This window comes from Carettochelys insculpta, chromosome 1 (assembly GCF_033958435.1).
Source record: "Carettochelys insculpta isolate YL-2023 chromosome 1, ASM3395843v1, whole genome shotgun sequence".
Taxonomy (NCBI): Eukaryota; Metazoa; Chordata; order Testudines; family Carettochelyidae; genus Carettochelys; species Carettochelys insculpta.
In genome coordinates, this window is record NC_134137.1 from 178448100 (window position 1) to 178466288 (window position 18189).

The 18189-nt window shown below is 42.5% G+C and overlaps 1 long non-coding RNA gene across 1 annotated transcript; it reads left to right on the forward strand.

Moving 5' to 3' along the window:
• The first annotated feature begins 2337 nt into the window (after window positions 1-2337).
• Window positions 2338-14923, forward strand: LOC142006922 (uncharacterized). The gene is made up of 3 exons (XR_012643854.1): window positions 2338-2479; window positions 10441-10579; window positions 13087-14923. It is a non-coding gene; the product is annotated as an uncharacterized LOC142006922 (long non-coding RNA).
• Window positions 14924-18189: the final 3266 nt, after the last annotated feature.

The window sequence follows — 18189 nt, forward strand, 5'->3', positions numbered from 1 at the left end:
ACTTAGAAAGACTAAGATGAACATTGAATTAATCAAACAAAGCTCTTGGGAAAATGGCCACTAATTTCAGATTTTTCATCTCCTGAAAATCAATTATTATTATGTTTATTGATATTGTACTTGTCACTACTTTCAGTATTTTGCTTGTGGTGACAGAGACTAAAACAAGAAAGATGCTTTGAAAGATATATTAAACCAGTTATAATCTATTCCTAAGGCAGCAGAACTTAGTAACCGACTTAGTTTGGGTCAATAAATACACTGCAATAAGAAAAATGACCAGGATATATTTTACACAGCAATTTATTTTTACATAGTTCTATATCATTTAATTGTCTTAATGTGTTACATCCTCATATAAATTGTGGTTTCAGATTGATATTTCTTCTAAAATTGTTAACAGGGACCAAGAAATCAACATTCTGATCTGTTTTCACGGGCGTTCTAGGAGGACAAGAGGATACAGTGAGAGATTTCTTCTCCTTGCATAAGTGGGATGGGATGGAGAAGGATGAGGCCTTAGCATTCTCAGGCACACAGGCATTCCAGTCAATGTACACTCTCACAGGATCATGGCCAAATCTAAAACTTGCAGTGTATGTGCCTGGTGCATTCTAGCAATGGACATTATGGGTAGAGTTCGTTGTGTCTTATGCTTCAATGACCAGTACATTAAATGGAAATCTTCCGTGAGCACTGGATCAGGCACTAATGGAGCAGCAGGAAGTAACCCTACTGACTAGAATGTCCCGTAAGCCCTCGTGCTGCATATGGGCAGAATAGGAAGGACTTTTCAGCTTGGCTGCTACCACCCTTCATTACTCTCCCCAGGCGCTGAAGAGGAGCAAGAATGGAATTTCTCCTTGATGCTATGCTTACTATTAAACTGAGATGCAAACATAAAGATGGCCTTAGAATTATTTTTATTTGCCAACCTTTACATTCAGGCCTTTACCTGCAGACTTCTTGGCTACTTCTGTAACTTCTGGAGCGTGTCGGGGGAGGCCATGTTAGTCTGTAGCTTCACAAAAAACACAAGGGCTATGTCTACACTAGCCTCAGAACTTTGAAAGGGACCTGATAATGAACCTAATCGAAAGATGCTAATCAGGCACTGCCATGACTACGCAGCACCTCATTAGCATAATGGCGGCCACTGCGCTTTGAAAGTGCCGCTTTCGATTGTGCACACCTTGTCTACATGGGGTCCTTTTTGAAAGGACCCTGCAGACTTCGAAATCCCCTTATTCCTATAACCAAATAGGAATAAGGGGATTTTGAAGTCTGCGGGGTCCTTTCGAAAAGGACCCAGTCTAGACGAGCTGTGTGTGATCTAAAGCAGCACTTTCAAAGTGCCGCAGCCACTATTATGCTAATGAGGCACTGCATATTCAGGGCAGCACTTCATTAGCATCTTTTGATTAGGTTCATTATCATGCCCCTTTCTAAGTTCTGGGGCTAGTGTAGACATAACCCAGCAATCCTGTAGCCCCTTAAAGATTAACAATTTTATTTAAAAGGTAATGAGCTTTTGTGGGTAAGACCCACTTCATCAGAATGTGGGAATAGATTGTTGCAGCCCTCCTGTAGACCCTGGGTGTGGGGAAAGCAAAGGTACCATCCCTCTCACCTCCTGAATGATCAGTTTAAAAGTGAGGCATAATTAGCTCAGAAGAGTGCAGTAACTTTTCCTTCCAACATGCTCAGGGGTGCAGTGTCCCACAGGGGATGGGTAAGGCAGGAAAGCATCCCTATTCAGGTATGTATGTAAGCACTTGCTTAATTACAAAACCCATCTATCGACCTCTGAAAGGAATCAACGGAATTTAAGCATGTGGTTAATTTACACCATAAGCCCCAGTTTCTTCCCTGAATAAGAATAGGGTTAATGTTGTGTTTAAAAAAACTCCCTGTTCAGGGAAGCACTTAAGATGTGCTTTGGTCACATGGAATTCAGTACATGCTTTAGTTGAGCACATAATTAGGTATGATCAGAATAGATGTTTAAGGGCTTTCTTTAATCAGGGCCCAGTGACCCGATGCTCAGAGGTATTCCAGTGAGTAGAACCTTGCAATAGCAAGGGAGCCTGATAAACACGGCAAAGTTGAGGCTGACTCAGAACCAAAGGAGACGGTGGGCAGCGAGTTCTGACTGTGTGCAGCACAGCTGCAGCAGTTCCTTTCAAATCGTCACAAGTGCAAGCTCTGGCACAAATTCTAGTACTGTATGTTTACACGGCACAGCCCTTACCCTAGCACATGGCTTCCCAAACTGGGGGGTGTGCCCAAAGAAATTCCAGAGGGGTCATGAGGCGACCCACTTTCCCCCGCCCCACTTCATCTGCCTCACGCAAAGAAAGAGCCAGCCTTTGCTTTTGGCTCTCAGCCCCTGCCATTTTACGTGGGTGACCCGGCAGAGCTGCTATAAAAAGCAGGCAGCCGGTGAAGAGCCACATGGAGCTAGCTGCCTCCTGCAAAGGTGAGTGAGTGTGGGTTGGGGGTGGGGAGAAGGATAGGGTAAGAGTGGGGGGCTGGTGGTGCCTGGCTTTGGGGAAGGAGAGGGGCTCAGGCAGAGGGGCTTGGGCAGCCAGCTTGAGGGGCTTGTGGGGCTTGGAGGGCTGGCCCCAGCATCATGGTGCTCGGGCAGCTTGGGCTGGCAGGAGGGCAGCTGGCCCCAGCAGTGTGTAGCTTGGGTGGCTGGCCCCAGCAGCGCGGGGCTTGGGTGGGTGGCTCGGGTGGCTGGTGGGTGCGTGGCTGACCCCAGCAGTGCAGGCAGCTCAGGCGGCTGGTCCACGACTGGGGCAGCTGGTGAGTGGGCAGCTGGCTCTGGCATCATGGGGCCCCGGCAGCGGGTGGGTGGGCAGGTGGGTGGATGGCTCTGGCAGCTCAGGCCTCAGGCAGGTAGCAGCTGGTACAGGCAGCTGGTATGGGGCTCGGGCAGCAGGCCAGCTGGGGCTGTACCAGATACCCGCAAGGGGCCAAGAAAAACTATTTGGGCTTATTTTTAATTTTTGTGTTTATTTTAAATTACAAATTGAATTTTTTTGTTAAAGGGGGGATGGATGATGGTAAAGAAGAGGTGGGGGGCACAAGGGTTTCTCAAAAATTAAAAGGGGGGTTGATGCTGAAAAGTTTGGGAACCACTGCCCTAGAAAACTGCAGAGACCAAAATCACTGGGTGGGTCTAAGTCCTGTTTTATGCAGGAGTTCAAACTATCTGATTGATCATTGTCATTTCTGACCTAATACGAGCATGACGCTGTTAAAAGTCCTATTTAAATCAATGGTATTTCTTGTGGAGTGACAAGCTACTCCAAGTAAGGGGAACAGAATCTGGCACTTTGAAATCAAGGCTAATTTTGTTTATAACTACAGGGTTCAGGAAAAGTGTAGTTAATGTTGCAGCGTTATAGAAATGACTTTCCATTAAATTAGGCTTTCTGCTAAGTATTAGGATTCAGCTTTTATGAATTCAATAATGTTTGATTTTAATCATAAAATATGTGAAATATTTCTTTGCTTACAGACTGATAACAGCGATTACTGTAGCAGTCACTAAATACCGTTATAAATCTCACTAATGAAATAGCAATATTGTAACCCTCCAATCACTGTGCAAGATTTAATGCTTACTCTTTCCCTGCGATATAGGATAACTGTAGCTTTTCACAAGCAAAAAGGTGCATCTATTAGATTTAGGAATTGTTATTCAATTACCTTAACAGTCCTTGGTTTTAAAAACATAACAGGGTGCCCCAGCGGTTCAAAGAAAGAGATGTTTGTCTGTACCATGTCTAACTTGGGGTAGGTCTGCAATTATCCCACTCATCCCACTCTAACTCCAGCTCTAGGGCCCTCCTACCATCCCAGAGCCCAGGCTCCAGCCCAAACCCTTGGTGCTACACCACAATTAAACAGTCCCATAGTCTGAGCCACCTGAACCCGAATCAGCTGGCATGGGCTAGCTGCAGGTTTTTACATATGCTCAAATTGTAAACACAAGCACCAGAACCATTTGCACACGAGGAGTGGTCAGAGCCATTGAACCCAACTGCAAACTCTGTCTAGGATGGAAACCATTACAAGCCAGGGGGAGCTGGAATGCCCCAAGCACCCCTCTTTCCAGCTCCTGTGAGTCTAAACATGTCACGAAAGGGGCCTTTCTCCTGGGGGTTGTCTGTGGAAAGCCATATGGAGATACACATCTCATAGAACTGGAAGAGACCTCAAGATTTCCTCGAGTCTAGTCCCCTGCCCTCTTGGCAGAATCTAACACCATCCCCCTTTAATAATAATAATAATAATAATAATAATAATAATAATAAAAGAAAGATCTATTTGTCCCATACCCTTAAATGGCCCCCCTCAAGGATTGACCTTACAAGCCTGGGTTTAGCAGGCCAATACTGAAACCACTGAGCTATCCTTCTCCTCCCTATGTGCACTTGTGGTGCAGAAGAACATCACTTGAACTAGGGTTGTCAATCTGGATTCAAGCCCAGTCAGGTAAAAATGAATTTGATGTTTCATAGTTATACGGGCAGTTCAGACTAATACAAACCCTGAGCCACAGTCTCAGCTTGTGTAAATGGGTGCAGTTGTACTAGTGATGAATAAGCAAGGATGGGTCAGCGGTTAGAGCGCTATATGGAAACCTTTGTTTAATTTCTTGCACTACCACTAAACTACTCACTAAAGCCCAGGTCCACAATGGGATTTAAGTACCTAAACCCCAATTACACCCACTCCCAACCCCTTGCTTGTTTGCTGCCTAGACCTGTAGACACTTGAAGTTCTGCTTCTGGGCATGTGCACAATGCCTTGCTGCTGACATCCGGTGCTAGCTTACACCTAAGTCCCAGCAGCACCCTCAGCCCAGGTGAAACCGGATAGTGCCCTAACGGAGGCATGCTCAGAGACGCTTACCAGATCAGGCCCATTCATGACTTAGTGGCAGGCAGAAGAGGTGACGTCTCCCTTAGAATTTTTTTTTATGCTACTGGTTACAGCATTCTCCTGGGCTCTCTGTTTAATTTACCTTTCTGTCTTCTGGGAAGAGAAGTTCCCACCTTCCAGGAGAGTGGTGTAAGCAGCGAACTGTGCGACATGCTGTGGGGCTCCCTCAGTCTCTCCCATTGATGTTTTCACTCTAGATTAATAATCACACTGGTTAAAGAAGGGTGACTGGAGGGAGGGTCTCCCACCTCCCACCTGAGTGCCCTGCCCACCATGCTACAGAGACATCTGGTCTCTTTCTCATACAAGCCCAAGGACAATTTGAATATTTATAAAAATGAAAGGGCAGTCACAGAATAACCTCTAGCCTGGGGGGTTAGCACATGCTTCTTGGAAGCCAGAGATCCCCACCTGTAAAAGAGATAATAGGACTCCCTTATCTCACAGGGGTAGTGTGAGGAGACAAGTATCAGAGAGGTAGCCACGTTAGTCTGTAGCTTCAAGGACAACAGGAAGTCCTGTGGCACCTTATAGACTAACACATATTTTGGAGCATAAGTTTTTGTGGGCAAAGAGCTGCTTCATCAGATGCATCTGGTCATAAGCTCCTAGTTTAATGGAAAGTCATTACTATAAGGTGCTGTCTATAAGGTACCACAGAACTCCTGTGAGGAGACAAGCATCGAAGGCTGGAAAGCATTCAGAGTCTCTGGCAATGGGAGCCAAATAAGTACCTTGGGCAGACAGAGTCTTGAAGTAGTTGTGACTGCAGTGCAGTGAAGCTGATTCTTATCAGCAGAAGAGCTGGCCCATTATACCATCCCTATTGAGTTTAGGTTATTGCAAAATGGACCCCCACGAGCAGTCTGTGATGGTCCATAATACAATAACCCAAACCTTATTAACTTATTTTCAGGGGTAGGGAATATGTGAACAAATCATTCACACTGGACTAAATCTTGCCCAGTCCCTGATCCCGCAGAGTCAGTGAAGTTTCTCTGTGGGAATTAGGGGCAGAACTGGGGGACCTGCACAAGTGGAGACCCCTTTTATAGGCCCTGGAATTCAACCTGGTAAAACTAAATTGCATTGGAAGGTGCAAGCTTGGGACAATGCAGAGGTAAACTTAGAGGGAGCAGGCTGCTGAATCTATTGTCTTTGTAATTCAATGGGTCATACTTCTGCAGTACAGGGAACAGCAGTTGCAGGTACTCTGCAAGTGTTCCTGCGAATCCTCTCCACTGCCATTGTGCGTGGCTTGGAAAAATACTCCCTCCCTCCCTCAACTCTATGTAAAATGCCACTGCACAGCCTGGTCACTCAAGCTATGTGCTGCATTCAGGACTTGGCCCATTAAGGCCATGTATCATTATGCACAGCCTGGGCCAGGAAAAGTGCATAAGTTGTGTCATTCCAGGAGTACCCCAAAGTCATCGTGCCTTGGAGTCACTCATTTGAGTCAGTTCCCTCCCTGCTTCTCCCTTCCTGTAGAGAGTAGTGATTTATTGCTGAGCTATACTAGTAGGAGATTACCACATTTTTTTGGACCAGCTCTGCTGTGCTGGCCAGTTTTTTTGGGAGATGGAGTCAAGGCTCTACTTATTCCTCTAGAGACAGGCCTGAGTGCACAGACAAAAGAGCAATCTAGCCCAGTGTAAATATTTTGGGTCTTGTTTATTAGCTTCTCACTCGATGATTTATGAACGCAGGGAAACTAGAAACAATTTTAAATGAAAGTGAAATGGAGTGGTCTGTCTCTGAATAACAATTGGCTAAAATTCTCTTTACTTGATATCTATTTTATTATCTACTTTCTAGATTTTTTGTTTGAGACACCTGACATGAAGTCTTTGCTTCTGTGGAGGGAAGCTAATCAAATGTCTGAACCTGTAGGTTTCTGATGCGACAAATACACTTTCAAAAGTGGATACATATTTATTTCTCTTGGAGTTGGTTATTTTTGTCTTCTGAAAGCTCTCCTAACTTCCATTGTAACCTAAATCTTCATTTGTGCCTCCCTAGCTGTGCAGTTTTAGTTGGCATCATTTAATAGGAGTATACTTCATAATTCAAACAAATGGCTTGCTCTTTCTCTGCCATCAAAAATGGAACCTCCCTACATTTGTTTTTAGAAAATATGGATCTCAGCTAATTAAGAATTTGGTCTTGTTACTTGCACATAATAAATACAAGTAGATGAATGAGAAATTTAGAAGATTTATGAGAGGATCTGCCAAGAAGTTGGCAACGATTTAGGCAGAACACCATCAATACACAAAAGTACTCTATTTACTAACTGGCTTTGACAACACCGTTTGACTTCTTAATGAGTCTATACCTAGCTCTGTCTCTAAAAGAGGTGCATGGAATTATGTTAAGTTCCTTTGTGTTTTGGGGCAAATTTAGTTTCAAGTTGATTGAAGCAGAAATGTTCAAATTTGTTTTGATGTGAGAGTCCCCTTGAATCCTAAATTGAATTGTCTAATAATCTTCTTTCATGAATATTTCAGGTCCACTGTGGGCTCTTTCCAGCCCTTCCAGTCAAAACTTTCGACTACATTATTTGTTTTTAAGTTGTTTTCTAGTTTGTTCTTTCAGAATATCCTGTGGTCTCTCTTTCACGCCTCGCTCACTCTCCTGTTCTACCTCTAGTCCCCAAGAGCTGATATTTGTCTAGATATTGGCAAAGGGATCCCATAGAGTTTGGGATTTTTGCAAATAACTTTCTTTCTTTCTTTGAAGCTTTAATTAAAACAAGATTATCTGTTTGCCTTTATATATATATATATATATATATATATATATATATATACACACAGCAATAATAAATGGTTGCATCTGAGGAGTTTCCTAGTTACATATCACATCCTTTCTGGAAAAGTTCAGAGAAAATAATAATCTGAAGAAAATAAAAATGTAACAGATTTTTTGAACAGTTCCATAGAAGTTAATAGAGAATCACAGTTGCACAATAGAAACTGATGAGCTGATTAACAAAACCTATAAAAAGAGTAATTCTCTGTTATTTTGTGTAGGGTTTGGTAATGGTTTTTCCAGAAGGTGGCTATAGAACTTAGTTGGCTTAATCTTTGTTATGTTCTATAGGATTTTTTCATAAGGAATGGATTTATTCAACATTTCAATAAAAAAAAGATGAATGAATGAGGCTTCTCAATGAAGCTGAAGAAAGCTAGATTACTAAGTGTCCCTATTTTGCATTTGTCACTTCAGAGAAGCAACAGCTGACAGTGGTCTGAACACTGAGCAGGAGAAAGCGATAGCAGGTGACTCACCTTAGAGAAGATTAGTGTTACCTGATGGTGGGAAGGACTTGAAATGAATTGAGTTGCATGAAGAGGAAGGTAGGAAGATGAATTCTTGCCTAGAACACCTCTGTGTCTAGGTCCATTAGAAAACGCTACATTGTGACCCAGTGCTAGGGAAAATAGGAAAAGAAAGAAGCGGTCAATACACCTTACTGCTGCTGTAGAGAACATGAGCAGGAAGTGTCCTATGAAGGACAGCACGGCAGAAATGAAACTCAGGGCATCTGTCAAGGGAGGGGACAGGCTGAGGCAGCTGATCAGTTCTCACAGACGTTAGTTGTCTAGTCACATGACTGAGCCAGTCTATTTAAATACTGTGACAGCGTTTGCCTTTCAGAGCTAGACGGCAGGGGCCACATGCACTGGGCATCTGATCCACCCACACCAGATACAGGGCCAGACTTGGGCAGTGGCTCAAAAATAAGTCTAGAAAATGTTTGGTGCTGGCTGGACAGACTGCAGTTCCTGGAGGAGGTGCCTTGGTGAGATAACAGCAGTCCAGAGAGCCAGCTAGGAAGTCTCTCTCTTTAGAGTAGATCCAGATCTCAGCTAGGCTAATTCCATCCTGAAAACTGAATCATTTTTGGCTTTGTGCAGATTCTCCAGCACATTAATCTTAACTAGGAGAAGAGAGAGGCACTTTGAATAAATACATTGAATAATTTAATTGTTATGGTTTGGAAGCCATGTTCCCTATGTTATCAGACTGTCCCAGTGAGTTAGCTTATAGATGTGAGGCTGAGAACAACTGATGGTGTAAAAGTCCAGCACACATTATTCTTAAATATGGCTAGAACAAGAAGTGTCAGGAAGCCTGTGTGTAGACAGACACATATGCAGAACACACATCCTGGGTGGGGTGGGGAGGAAGAGTGAACCTGCCTTTTTTTTAAATAACAAAGTAAGTCAGAGTAAAAAATATTTCAGATCAAAACATACTATATTAAATGTTTTGACTTATCTTGTGAGCTGACTTGATTAATGAACATGTGACTGGGTATTAAGTTTAGCATTGGCTCTTTCAAAGAACTCCTCTTCGCTGAGCCTAGGAAACACAGTAAAAGTCATGGAAAAGAATTACAGAAGGGAGAATTTTAACTTTCCTCTTCCCCTAGTGGAGCAGTTAATAGTGTGCAGGGGTACACTCTGGCTGGCTGTTATTATCAAATAACAAATTATGTAACAATCAGATAAGGCCATGCTTTCTAACATAGAGGACAGGACCTCTCCATTGTTCTCTGCAGTCTCAGCTTGCGTTTTGAAAAGAAAAAGTCTGGTGTGATGGCTGTAAGAAAAATCTTCAAAATAAGAAGCGTGAGTAGGTAATGTAGCAAGGGCCTGCCTAAGCCTGCCGAAAACATCGGCCAATACTTCAGAAATATGGTGTGAACTGCTCCATTCATTTCAGTGGCTGCCAACCCAGTTGCCAGCAATAATGCTCTCTTTGTTCACAGTTTCATTGCTCACTGACGCACGTAAGAAAGGAGAGGAAGGACCATACTTTTAAGAGCTCTGCCAGTGCTTCTCAAAGGCGGGGAAGCTGTGTGAAGGATTAGAGGGGATCATGGAAGCTATCTAAGTTAAGATGGGATGGCTTTTAACGCCACATGTCAGGATTTCAGGGGAGTACAATTGGTTTCATTCTCCTGAAGCTGGGAGGTGGGAATGGGCAGGGAGCTGTGGAGAATGGCTTTTCAGAAGTCTGGGGGACACTGAGCTAGGGAATTATTTCTGAACTGTAGTGACCCTACTCATCTTCCAACAGAGTCAAGAGCTTATTAGCTACACCTGGCTGATGAGCAGCCATGGTAGCTTGAGAAAGAGGCAGAAAGACACCCATAGTTGTATGTGCTAAATGACAATTTCTCTTCACTCCCGGATAAGTGCTCTGAGTCAGAGCTGTGACACTTAGCCAATGACCCCAAACCTCCTGTGTTCACCCTATGACTTTAATGTCTTCCCCCCCCATTTGGCTTCATATTATATTTAGTAACCTTACATTGTGTGGGAGGATGAGCTTCCACCTGTCTGGAAAAGCTTTTGGGGTAGATAGAGCAAAGAAGGAGAAGTATTTTTCCTTTTTTTCAGATCAAAAGAAGTTCAAGTTGGTTTCAGTTCATTCACTGAGCTCATTCTTATTTCTCTGTTATGGTTACAGATTTTGCAATAGGAAATGAAGGGGCCAACCATTTTCCAGATTGCTATTCAGCACTGGGCCCAGGCTGGACAGTTCGCCATTAGTAATGCCGGTGTGCTAAAGCAGGAGCAAAAGAAGTGCAGTAACTACCTTTAACCTGGTAGGTTTCTTCCTTAATCGGGCAAGCCCATAGTCTTATGATGGAAAGAATCCTTCAACAGAGGGACAAAAGGCATGAAGGTGAAATGAGAGGGCAATATGTAGAATGAGATTATCTCACTGAGATCTCATTTTGATGCTTGTGTATGGGGGGGGAAGGGGAAAGGTATGTATGGGGGATAACAGGAGTGATGATTATGTGAAAGAAGTATGGGAGAGAGTTTTTGCACTGACTTCAGTGGACTTTGGATAAGGATCTCTGAAATTATACGTGAATCTTCACTGAAATACATGGATCCCCTTCATACCAGATAGACTGTTCCTTGTTACACTCTGGCCAATACCTTCATGAGACTTCAGCATTCGATTAAGATTTTGATTGCAAAGAGCAGCATGCCAGTGGTATGTCAATACTGCAGTTGTTCACACTCTCTCTTCCTTTCTGGCTCTAAAATCTTTATTGAATTTTCATCCATCATTACAAGGGATCCATTCAGCGTGGCAACGCTGCCATTTAGATGTAAGCGTATTCAGTCAGAGCGGGTTAAACTCTTAATTTATTGCTTGTTAAACATGTCAGCTTTCTTATCAGTGTCAGTGTTGCTGATATAGAGCTGACTAGCTCTCTTGGAAGGCGAGCTTTGGAGCTGAGATTGGTAAACCACGAAAAGGTGAACCTGATACTCAAAGCAAGTGTCAAACACTATCAGATCAGAATTATAGCTTTTTAAACTCACAGATGGAAATGATTACACCCCAGGCAAGACAGTGGAGCATGTGGTCCTTGCCTCTACCTGTATTTAGGTGGTGTGTTAACCCACAGTAAAAGTGGAGTCAAGATGGGCCCATAGAACTCCTGACTGGTGAGTTATTTGTGAGCTGTAACAACTACCTACTCTCCTGATTCTTTTTGCCACTCTCTTCTCACACTTAAAAAATACTGTATGGCACTTTCAAAGATGCTTAGCGAATCTAGATTCCAATAATTGTGAAAGCAACTGACTATCCAAATGCTCTGGGATGCACTGAAAATCTCACCTATTGGATAAGGCAACTGCTATTTAAAATGAAAGGAAACTTTAAAAGAAATCAGAGAGTTCAGTGCATTGAAGGGGTTATTTTGCATGACATATTCCGTTTGCAGAAGCACACTCCAGAAGGTTACATATACTTAAGACTCTAAGAATGATGCAATCTGGAGTACCATCCTGTACTTCTGGCAGGTCACCATGGGGGTCAGATTAAGGTGAGGCAAAGTGCAGCTCACTGGCTTAACAAAGCAACCACTCACAGAAATGCCCCACTGACTTGTGGATGAATGTGGGAGAATGCAAGGCTATAAGAGTAAATTCAGACAGAAAATCTGGAGTGGAGCCCCAAGGTTGCTTGCATCTTTCCAGCAACTCCTGTAGTGGATTGGGTACTAGATGTATTGGTTCTTCCCCTCCTCTGGATTTTACCTCTGATGCTGAGAGGGGGATCCTGATGCATGGACAACTCAGGGCCTCTACAATATCATCCCAGGCTTGTGCTCTGGGAAGTTCTCCAGCTTTGCCTCAAGCATTGACACAACACTTCAGGCAGCAATCACTGGTTCTAAGCTTTTATTTAACTGGCACAGAGTTTAGCACCAAGGGTTGTCTCCAGTGGTAAGAGAGATCATTGCATCTTACTGGACAACCATTGCTAGCCAGACAATAGCATGTGATCCCATCATAGTCTGCCTGCTTCAACAGAAACTTGAGCTTAGAGTTTCTCCAAGAGAAATAGAGTTTTGTAACTTGACAAATGGGCTATAACTAATGCACTAGGCAAACCAAGTTAAAAAAAAACATTCTTAAAGACAGGATGCTGGAACATTCACACTATGACAACTAGATTGTTTGTGGATCTTCAACAGATTAATAATTAACTTAAAATTGCCATGATCAATGATGAGCTGAAACAACTTCATGTGGATATTGCTTCCTTCCAAAGACACAACTAGTATCCAGTGGATCTCTTGGAGAAAAAAGCTACACATTTTTTTCTGGCAGGGAAAAAGTGTGGAAGAAATGGAGTTGGATTCACCTTCAAGCACTCACTTTGGGGGATGATTGAGTCATCTTCAAATGTATCAGAGGGAGTTATCACACTATGCTTGTTCAAATTTGAGAGCATAGTCAATTTTATGATTGTGTATGTCCCAGCACTCTCCTGGTCTTCTAACATCAAGGACCAGTTCTCTGACCATTCGAACACCTCACTCCCTCAAAATACAAGTATATTTCCTGATAGGACACTTCAATGCAAGGATGGGGGCTGATCATAAAGCATGGCCTAACTGAGTTGGTCATCACTGAACTGGTAAGGTGAATGCAAATGGTCAGAGACGGCTTGAATTTTGTTGCTCTTGGAACCTCAGTGTAACAAATTCATTTTTCCAGACAAAATCACAATACAGTGTCTTGGAAACATTCTAGATCTGGCAACTAGATCCAACCTTAACATTGCCCTTTTTACCCACAGATATCAAAATGCTGATTGCAACACAGCCCACTCTCTGGTATGCAACAAGGTCAGACTTAAACCAAAGAAAATACACAGATCCAAAGTAAATGGTGGCCATCGTATAAACATCAGTGCCATAGTGGACCAAGAACAGTCACAGCAGTACAGTAATGTATGACAACAAGCACTGGGTACCAGGAATTGTGCCATAAGAGCTCAGCTGAAGTGAGAGGAAATGAAGAACACACCTAACGATGCAGCTCTGACAGTTTTTGGGAAGAGATAAAACAAGAACAATGACTGGTCTGATGCCCATTCTATTGTGTCAACACCAGTCCCAGAGACCAAATACACAGCCCAAAACAACTATAATGTAAGGTGACCATCTGTCCCGTTTTTCCCAGGACAGCCCCTTATTTAAGCTGTCTTGCAGGTGTCCGGATTTTTTTAAGAAAATGGGCACACAGTCCTGTATTTTGCAGGGCTCCTGTTCCCTGGTACCTGGTGTCTCAGGGTGGCAGCCTCCACTGCCAGTGAAACTCTTCTGCAGGGCAGCTGATTTGTTCCTGCTCCGCCTGCCAGGAGGCTGCGGGGCTCCTATTCTTGACTTCCCTCACCAGAAGGATGTGGAGCCCCCATCCCCTGCTCCCCACATCGGGAGGCTGTTGAGCCCCCATCCCTGGTGCCTCATTGTGGGGAAGCAGCCTACATCACCAAGGAGCCCTGACATGGGACAGCAGCCTCCCATCCCTGGAGGCCAGTATCCCATATTTGCCATAGGTCAATGTAGTCACCCTATATAAAAGGGACGCAAATGAAAAAACCTTACAAGCATTAAGAGAAATTAGTTTATCTACACAAACACATTTTATTCGATTAATTTAAAAACATATATTTAGTGCATTTTTTTGCATAGGCAAGACCTTAGAAGTGGATATATTTTTGTCATTCAAAGCCCCCAATACCAATGTTTCATGTGCTGCATGTATCTAAGCTCTTCTGGAATGGTTGGATGTGGTTCTAGTGCCATCTTATGCCTTTTACATAAGAACAGAATGGATGTAAATCATTTAATGCTTTAGACTGGTGGTTTGTAATGATAAAAAATCTCAGCCTCCTTGCTCTTCCCATTTGCTTGAGCTGGGCTGTGACTGCAGGCTTTACAGACCATTCTCACCTGTAAGCTGTTGACTGAGATGTTGACTGAAAGACAGTGTGAAAGGGCACTGTCCATTTCTGTCCACTAAAGATCAGGCACTCTCTTCATCGATTCATCCCTTCCTTTCCTGCTTCACCTTACAACGGTGGAGCTGTTGGCCCATATGGGAGTGCGTGTTGGTTTTTAGCCTCTTTCTTGTTTTCTTTCTTCAGAGAGGAGATTACAGTTTACTCTGGTAGTGAGGGGACAGTGGGTTCACTCAGGCATTATTCTGTTATCCCAGAAATGTAAGCATTGGCAGTGGATGTTACTAAAAGCTAATTATGAACAAAATAATCTCAAAAGCTCATTATCTAATAAATAAAATTGTTTGTCTTTAAGGTGCTACAGGACTGCTTGGTGGGTTTTTTAAAACAAAAATGGGATTCTCTCAGTGCAGGCTGGGAGAAATGAAAATGAATAAGCCAGTGGGGAAAATTGGTGAAAAATAACTTAGATTTTTTTTTGTAAAAAATACATCAATTTTAATAAGCTAAATTATGCTGTCAGAGCCATGTAGAAGGAATTTTAGTTTTAAAGAATTTTAGTTTTAAAGATCTGATCTGAACCTGGCAGTATCACTTTAATTTAAAAACCCAATGCTAAAACTAAAAACACACGTTTTTCTTTAAAAAAAATTGAAATGTGTACACAACGCACTTCGTTTGATCAAGAATTTTTTTAGCCCTGTGGAATATTTGTTTTGCATGGCACAAACCCTGGTTCGATACATGAACTACAGAGAATCTTTCTGAATTCATAAACTCTGTTTTCTGTCCCGAGGTTACTGCTGTTCTCAGGTCACATTACTGACTCAGAGAACCCTTTATCGTTACTTTTTACAAATTCTTCAGACATTTGGTTGTAATGACAATTTTTCCATTTTCTTTTGAAAGGTCTTGTATGCATTTTCCTTTCTCTTTTGAAATGGAACTTCTCATCACCCTGGGGTCAGTGACTGCATCTGTAGACTTCTAAAATTCTGCAGAAGATGGCCGGAGACGAGATAAGCTACTTCCTAATTCAGGCTTTTCACAAACAAACACATTGATCTTTTTCTCCGATGTCATAACTTTTAATGTAGTTTTAGCATACTGAGTTTTCACTGATTTGATCTCTTGGGTCACAGAGTTCAGACCCTTTTAATGACAGTATCCATAGCACTACATTACTTTCAAAGAGATTTTCTGTGCAGTTTAAGCCATGTACCATTAAGTTATAATTTATGCCTCATCAGTGCCCCCTGTGTTTCTTTGGCTGATCTTATCCCTAATTTCTGTTTTGGGCTTTTTCAGGCGATTTTACATTTAATAGGATTTGAAACATTTGGATTGACCAAATACAAGAATCACGTATGGACCGTGTCTACACTAGCCCCTTCCTTTTGGAAGGGGCATGGTCATGAGTGAGTTAGGAAGATGCTAATGAGGTGCTGCCATGAATATGAAGCACCCGATTAGTGTAATGGCAGCCGTGCGCAATTCGAAAGCGCTGCTCTCAAATCGCGTGCTGCCTGTGTGGATGGAGGCCTTTCAAAAGGAACCCCGGACCTTGAAAGCCCCTTCTTCCTATTTGGTTTTAGGAAGAAGGGGCTTTCGAAGTCCGGGACGTCCTTTCAAAGGACCCCTGTCTACATGGGCAGCTTGTGATTCGAAAGCAGCCCTTTGAAATTGTGCATGGCCACCATTATGCTAAGCAGGCGCTGCATATTCATGGCAGCGCCTCATGAGCACCTTCCCAACTCACTGATTACCATGCCCCTTCTAAAAGGAAAGGGCTAGTGTAGGTGTAGCCATGGTGTCTTTAAAATGAAATTAATGCCACTTGACAAAATCTGATGTTAAATGCCGCTCTCTGTATGTACAGTTCTTTCTCGGAAGCTTTCTCTGTGCAGCTCTGATAACCCACCTGATTATACCCACCCTTCTAATCCAGAGACCACCTGGGCAAAGATTAAGTCCTGGTCTACAGTAAAAAATAAAAGCTAGGCTGACCCAGCTACATTGCTTAGGGGTGTGAAAAATTCACATCTCCCCATCCTTAACGACTATGTAAGCTGACCTAGGCCCCACTGCAGACACTGTAGATCAATGAACGAATTCTTCCTCCATCTATCTACTGCCTCCTGTGCAGGTGGATTACCCAGGTCTTCAACTGAGATGCTGTAGTTTTTCAAGTGTACATAAGATCTAAATTAATTGAGCTAAAAAGTTTGGCACATACAGGGGCTTTGTGAAGTGGAGTACTTCCAGTGGAGGCTTGCCTGATATGATACCGCTGCAGTCTTCTGATGTAACAACAGCTTTTAATCCCATTCTCTGGAGGTCAAATATAAGTTCACAGAATCTTTTCCAATGAGGCTAAACCCAGCTGAAGTCTTTCTCTGCAGAAAGTAACTGGGGGCTCATTTGTACACATAGGTGTGCGGTGGAGATGGGAAGATGACAGAAGAGTTTACCTCCTCCCTTTAAGTGGCTTTTATAAGAGCCAGACACCATATTAGTCTCTGCACAGAGAAGACAGAGAGGAAGCACAGGGATGGGTGCTTTTCTACACTGTGAGCATACACAGTGCCTAAAAGTGGTGGGGAGGCAGCCAGGATTCCTAGATAAAATACTGTATTCCTATTTCATAGGAAATTGCAAAAGTTTGCAGGATTCTGGTCTCTCCCATTTTCCACAGGCAAGTTTAATTGTAAATGTTAGTGAACATGAATTTCACTTGTGTGGATTTCTTCTAGCGTTCTTTACCGGTCACAGAACTGCTCAGAGTGAAATCAGTGGTTCCCCGGAAGTCAGTAGCACAACTCCCATTGACTTAATGGGTCCAGGATTTCACCATGAAAGAACAGAGTTTGACACAAAATTTATGATATAATTTTCCAGATGTCCAGCTATATTGTCTTTAAGTAATGCTGTCTTGTTTTTTAACTATTCTGATGCTCTGGGCTTTAGAATAGAAATAAGATTTCTATGGTATTGAATCCACAACCCACACATAACAGCCCAGTATATCTTCATTAACAAGAAGCATTTCTATTGATTTCATTTTGCAATGTTTCATATTACACATAACAAATATGTATGGTCACCTAAGTGAGTTATTGCAATTCAATTTGGAATGATTGCATCAGGTTATTGTATTATCTCTAGGATGCCTGAGTCCCTGGGTGTCAAAACTGTTTTTATTTAATGGAATAACATGGAAAAGTTAATCAGAGTAGGTTAACCTTTGCGGAACTCAAGGTCACATATATTCAGTCTCAGTCATAAATGCAGAGCTTTCGTATTTAACTTTTCGAAAAAAATATTCACATATAAGAAAAAGTCAACGTGGAAATACTTAACAGACTCACCCCTCTAGATAAGTGTATTGGGTTTCCACCAAGGAGAATTTCTATGTATAAATTCCATCTGGACTAAATAGATTTAAAAAGGCAAACTTAATTAAACTCTGTATTACAATTAAAACTTTTTGAGATAAATCCCTCAGAACAGATTTCCCCTTGAGGTTTAACATAATTTTTATGTGTTCATGGCAGAAAGTGAAACAAATTTGTTTTACAGGAGAAAACTATGGGGGTATGTTGAGACTGCAGTTTGTTATGGTAATAATAATTGTTTCACAGGTACTTGAACCTTCCTGACTCTTCCTGATCGCTTGGCATTATCCAACTTTGTCTCTCATCCTAGGCTAACTCTGCGCATCTCCGGGTCAGAGATGAACCCCTGGGAAAGAGGGGTCCTGGTCCCTTTTGGGGGGCTTTTAAGCATAATTGATGTACAAAAATAAGTAATAACATTAATAAATAGTAAACTTGCAGACGATTGGCCTGAAAATATAAATACTTGGTATCTCTGCACTTATACAACTCTCTTATGGGGGTCCTGTGTGGTCCAGTTAGATTACAAAAAGGGCAATAG